Source organism: Mus caroli, chromosome 13 (genome assembly GCF_900094665.2).
Source record: "Mus caroli chromosome 13, CAROLI_EIJ_v1.1, whole genome shotgun sequence".
NCBI classification, from domain to species: domain Eukaryota; kingdom Metazoa; phylum Chordata; class Mammalia; order Rodentia; family Muridae; genus Mus; species Mus caroli.
The window spans coordinates 106,786,155-106,792,564 of record NC_034582.1 but is presented as its reverse complement, the minus strand read 5'-3'; the positions used below and the strand labels follow the sequence as shown (position 1 = coordinate 106,792,564).

General features: G+C 43.4%; 1 long non-coding RNA gene across 2 annotated transcripts in view; it reads left to right on the top strand.

Moving 5' to 3' along the window:
- The window catches only part of LOC110308325, a 6,732-nt gene extending 2,140 nt beyond the window's left edge, over window positions 1–4,592 (top strand). The window contains exon 4 of one of the 2 annotated variants that reach the window (XR_003838572.1): window positions 3,368–4,592. This is a non-coding gene — a long non-coding RNA (uncharacterized LOC110308325). Of the gene's footprint in view, window positions 1–2,328 lie in introns of both variants that reach the window. The other variant, XR_002379548.2, reaches the window with a different exon arrangement.
- Window positions 4,593–6,410: the final 1,818 nt, after the last annotated feature.

Below are 6,410 nucleotides of genomic sequence, written 5' to 3'. Positions count from 1 at the left end.
GAGGGGAGAGGGGAGAGGGGAGAGGGGAGAGAGAAGAGCTTCCAGGAGTCGGTTCATTCTTTCCATCTTGTGGGTCTTAGGGACTGAACTCAGGCTTGGCAGCAGGTACCTTTACCAGCTAACCATTTGTTTGGTGCCTGCATATTATAGTATTTTGAAGTTAAGCTATGTTTGAAGGAGATAGGAATAAATAGATACATACCAATGCCCTAGTTCCAGCTATAATTAAAATCTTTTTTTTAAGAAAAGAATTATTTATTTTATGTATATGTGTAGTACATGGTAGCTGTCTTCAGACACACCAGAAGAGGGCATGGGGTCCCATTACAGATGGTTGTGAGCCACCATGTGGTTGCTGGGACTTGAACTTACAACCTCTGGAAGAGCAGTCAGTGCTCTTAACCATTGAGACGTCTCTCCAGCCCCTATACTTAGAGACTTGAATGTCCCCCTAAATGACTTAGTGTTAAAGTCTTATTCCCTAGTCTGTGACACTGTTGGAAGGTAGAGGACTCTACATGGCCAGATTTCCTACAAGTTAGAAAATTGAGGGCATTCCCTTGAAAGAGATGTCGAGAATCCAGCTACTTCTCTCTCTCTCTTTGCTTCTTCAGACTCCAGGAGGCACATGTTGTCCCATAATGTCCTCCCTGTCATGACTCACTTGCCTCACAGGGACACAGCAACAGGGGCAGTTGATCACATGAACCAAAACAAACCTCTGACACTATGAGCTAAAATAACTCTTTTCTATTTTTAAGCTGAGTATTTCAGGTATTTTGTTATAGTTCTGCAAAAACTGAGTGTTTCAGGTATTTTGGTATAGTTCTGCAAAGCTGACTAACACGGTTTGTTGACATTCCATTGCCAATGCAAATAATTTCCTCTGTTAATGTCAATGATATCCATAAACATAAGAGCATTGCTTTTGCATCTCCTACTATATTATGTTTTACATTATGGTATCAGGCTTGTTTCATTTCTATCTAAAGAATTCTTTCCTGATAGATGACCTGGGGGAATCTAAACCAAGGCCTAGGTTACACACCCTTGTTTCCATCTATGTCGGGTGGCCAGCGGGCAACAAGAGTCACCCAGAAGGCATGAAGAAGTCTTGGCTCAAACTTAGATGGAGGATAAAGGCCAATACCTGAGGGAGATGGAGTAGAATTCTTGGGTATTGGTCCTTTTTCCCCCAAACACCCTCGAACACATGCCATCCACTGTGGAGATGAGGTACTGAAACATCTAGAGGCCTTTGTGTGGCTCTCAGTAATGGACAGCTGTAGCATCATTCCTCAAGGCTATACTTCACTGAGGCCATGTCTGGGGCAAGAGGTCAGCATAGCTCTGAGAAGGGCAGGCAGGGAAGGACAGGTGGTCTAGCTCAGATCTGCACTGAGGCAACAGTTGGTCACTAAGGTAGCAAGGAGGGACCTAGAAAGGACCACATGGAAGGTGACAAGAAAAGCTGGTGCTCTTTGTGCACTGAGTGTCACCAGTGTCCCCACACTCAGTTACACAGCCAGGAGCTCCTCATGAGCTTAGAATGATCCTGGGAGGCATCTTAAGACTTCTAAAACATGACTGTGATCAGGAGTTTAAGCCAGATAAATACTGTCATATTTCCACCAGTGAGCTTTTGATGCCCTGGGGAAACAGGGACAAATCCAAATTAAGGGGGAGAAATTATCCCACTTTAAGCTTTTGAAGATTTGGAGGAGAAACATGCAAAGGCCAGTAGGGTTCCCTCCAACCTGAGCCTGGGTGGGGCTTTCAGAGCCTTGGCTCCTCCAGATCTCCTCAGAGGCAACCTTCTTCCTCCCCATGCCTGCAGCATTCAACCAGAACTAACTACTTAGCAAAGGAACACAACAGAAAGATCCCTTTAGCTGAATTATGATTAAGCAGATCTTTAGAGATGTGTTCGCTTTACTGTGAAGAGTGGCTAAAGAGGACCACAATCTCATAGAAGATCACAGGCAGCCAGGAGCCCACTGAGGGGCTGCTAATCGGAAAACACCTTGACCGAATCCACACATATCACTCAGTATTTCTCTAAATTAAACCAACCCGAAGATAAAGAACCCAGCTTCTAGTTGGCCCCGTCCATCAAATGCTATAGTATAGAGTAGCTACATAGACTAGCATGCTCTCAGTGGTCCTCAGTAATAGCATCTGCAGTTATCACGTTTCTTGATTTTCAAGTTATTGCCTACTGCTCTGCGTTATGGCCCTTCATCGTTCATTTGGAGCGACTTGGGCTCCAGTGGGCTGTTGCTAGCATCCTACAGCCTTGGGACTTACTTGAACTCTTGCTCTTTCTAGGGAGCAAATACTTCATGGAGGCTTGTTTTCCCACGAGCCAGGCACGATAAATGGATCCAGCAGAAGTGAACGAAACCGAAACCCAGGCTACAGTTCTGTATATCCTGGAGCACCCAGAATGATGCAGACCCTTCAAGTTTCTTAGTTTACTACTTTGGGGATATTTTGAAGAGATTTTTTTTTCTTCTTCTTCTTCATAACCTCAAGGCCAATGTTTCAGAGTTGAACTGCAAATGTATTCTGCTATGGCCAGAGATTCATGGATATTTCAGCTACTTCTTAGGCTGTTCAATTTCCTGTTTCATTGATCAGAGAGACCATCCTTGTCCACACAGGAATTGCAAGGTTTTTGTAGTAATAGGATCTAACAATCTACAGCAGGTAGAATAGTTCCTCTTGATCTTCGTCTGAGAAGTCCCCCTGTCAGGAGGTAAGCAGAAGACAAAACCACTGTACGAATTGGATTCCTACGCCTTATGGGTGCTCCAGGATATACAGAACTGTACAAAGCTAGAGGTCCCGAAGTCGGCTTTACAGAAAGCAGGGACGTGGCTATAATTGGGCTCTAGCCCCAAGGGAGTTTAGCTTGAGTTTTATGTGAATACATCCCTGGGTTCTGTTGCCTAACTATAAACAAACAAATGAATCAATAGCAGCCATGTATTAGCCATTGAGTCAGAGGTGAATTTCATGTGCAGTATGTAAAGGACATGTGCCGGTGTCTTCTCCTGGACACTGTGTCATCTTTATGTTTGCTGTGGAATTATGACATTGGAAAATTGGTGCCCCCCTTAAGGTCCTCCAAGGGAAAGGAACTCATGAGCAGTTTGCTAAGGGACTGCCTGTCAACTTGGACTCATCACGGTTTCTTGCCTTCTCTCTACCTGTTTTCTGTTTAGACATCACTGCCTTCGTCTGGCTGTCACCAACATGTGGCCTGGCCTATAACAGTGGCTGTACCTGAGTCTCTAATCCCTCCTCCAATCAGTTGCTTCTTGGAAAATGAAAGCATATGTCTGAACGTGTTCTTTTCCTGCAGGTGCCTGTGTTGGTCTCTGTCCAGTCTTCTTGCTCAGGGAGCCACACACTCCTTCAGAGTGACAACAAGATACCTCACAAATTGCAGACTAAGCCAAGCATTTAACGGCTAATAGTTCTGTGGGGAGACTCAAGAGATAACTGGTGTTGGTGTTGACCAGAGAGAGCTAGCTCAGAGGGTGTTACAAAGAGAGAGCTAGTTCAGAGGTGGTTGCAAAGAATGTGTTCATAACCCCCCAGCCCTCATTCTCTCTCTTCCACGATACTCCTCTTTGCCCCTTTGCCTCACCCTGTTCTCCCTTTGCTCTGATGGCTTAGGTGGATGAGTAGATGGGGTTGATATCTGCTCCTGAGTTGGTCACTTGCTGCTGTACCCTGAGTTGATTTCCTCAGCACATCTGGGAACATCTGCCTACACTGAAGACTTTCTGAGCTTGGAGGAGCATTCAGTCTATAGTGTCCAACATAGCTCCTGGGGCTTAGCCATTGCTTCTTCAATGGTGGTGGTTTGCTTGAGCACATTTTCATATTCTACTACTCTCAAAAACTCACTTAAAAGTTTTTTTTTCCCCACCCCAACCCCAGACTTGCATATTGGCTCTTGGAAAAGTCTGTTCAGTGAATACCTTGATGCCCTTGTCTCTCAGGAAGCCATCATATATATTTGTGGCTATAAATTCCTACCTTCCTATCCTGCAACAGACTTTACAAGGTGGTAAGCAAGAGATTCTTTCAATGTGTATTTAAAAGTCAAATTAAAATTCCAGCTTCCGTATTTTCATTTTCTTGGATTTTGATGCTGTTTGTGTAGAGAATAAAAAAAGAATGTAAAGATAGTCGAGACAGATTACATTTATGTCTTAGTTTGGGTTTCTATTGCTATGGTGATAGAGCACCATGACCAAAAGCAACCAGGGGAGGAAAGGGCTTATTTCATCTTGCATCTTGTAATCTGTGATTCAAGGATAGGAAATCAAGGCAGAAACCTCGATGTGGGACCTGATTACAGAGGCTGTGGAGGAGTGCTACCTACTGACTTGCTCCTCGTGGCATGTTTTCTTATACATTCAAGGACCATCTGCCTAGGGGCAGCACCACCACATCAATTATTAATTGAGAAAATACCCCACTGGTTTGCCAATAGGTCAGTCTGATGGGAGAGTCTTTCTCAATTGAAAAAGATTCCTTCTTCCCAAATGACTAGCTTGTGTCAAGCTGACAAAAGAATCAACCAGGATAATTTAGAACAATTTAATAAACCAAGGGGCAATTGGATTCTACTCATGTTCAAATCAGTCATGACATGATTGTGAGTCATTTGGTGGGCTGCCACTTTTGCCTCTAAGGAACCTCTTTCCTGTGGAAGCCAGGGAATAATTCATTCAAATCATGGATTAAGGATTTATTACATATTTTCCACAGTAAAGAACATATTGCTTTGCTATTCGAGTTACAGAAGATTTGGCGCTCTCTGAAGAGTTTTTAAATATTTCATTCCCCTCATAAAGTAGAGCTAAAACGTTAGTACAAATGAGATAATTGTTGAAAGTGAGATCTAGGACAGAATAGCCCCAAGACTACTACCAGCTGAGAGTGACCTTCGTGTTATGGAAAATTAGTCTGCCTTTCAAAACCAAGTGAGCTGACATTATTAAACTCTTATCTTATTAAATATTTTACAAGTATTATTTTACTTAATCCTTAAGGAAATGCCTGACTTTGAGGTATATATGCACATTATAACACAAAGAGAACACTGAAGCCCAGGGAAGTAGAGTCCAGAGTGAAGTGTAGAGAATGGCTTCAAGTTCTATTTGCTTCATCTTTTATCCATAGGACACTAGGCAGCATGGGATATCCATATGAGGAATCGCCTCTGCAAATGGATGGCTTGACAAGTGTGCCCCAACTTGGTTGGGGTCCAGGCCCCCCAAAGCCTCCTCCATGTGGGAAGATTGATGGAAGAGGCTGGATTGCTTTGCCCTCCAAAGGCAAATTTGCACAACCTATGTGTGATAGCTTTGCGTCTTAGCAAGAGGATCATCTGTTTGTTGCTGTGTCTTGGGAAGAGGGGAGCAGAGAGGGCAAGGTCCTAGATGGCCTTCAAGGGGGTCTTTCTGGAGCATCTATTTTGAGAAATGGCCTCTATCTCACCTGTCAGGAAAAAGAATCCTACGATTTCTGCAATGGACCTATCAACTCTCCTGAAAGCAAAGCTCAGCCTTTAACTTATCCTTGAACTTAGGACCTTATAGACTCTGAGAAGACCATCTCAGCCACAGTTAGTACAGGAAGCACGGCTCAGACTACATTTTTGCTGCTGGACAGTCAATGTTGATTGTCTGGTTTCTAAGACATTCAGTGATCACCGACAAAGAACTCTATCACCTACAAAGGCAAAAATTATTTTGAGAAATCCAAGGCAAAACAAAACGTTTTTTTTCCCCCCTAAGGAAAGCTGAACTTAGCTTTTGATGAAAATAAGGCTATTTCAAATGACATCATTGTTTGTCTCTTCTTGCTATCTCTTTTGGAGATAGCTCCGGGTTTATCCCTAGCCAAAACTAACAGCTGGACCTCTTTTGAGAATTTTAAAAAGCCATGCTTTTATTTACTCTTGAGAAATCTCCTGTAAAGGGGGTTTCACGGGGACTTTGTTGGGCATCCGGCCCTAGCCTAGGAAAACAAATCCAGGATGACTTTCTGGATAATCTGTTATCAAAGGGTCAAAGTTCACACCACTGAGACGGGATATTGTTCCAGTGGCTGTTTCACTTAGAACTCCCTTAGCCAGTTTCCACAATCAATAACCTGTTAATTGCTTTTCACCTTTCTTTCTGCCAATAAATAAATACTTGGCGGTGGAGCCCACACCACCGAGCTTGTACTCCTTCACACAAGGGAGTGACTTCTGAGTACCTCTTATGGGTAAGCCTCTATTCTGGTTGACACAGTACATGTCACAAGATTGAAATGACCTTCTGCTTCTCCAGGTGAGTTTAGGGAGATGTCAGCACATGCAAACATCTAAGAATCAATCACCA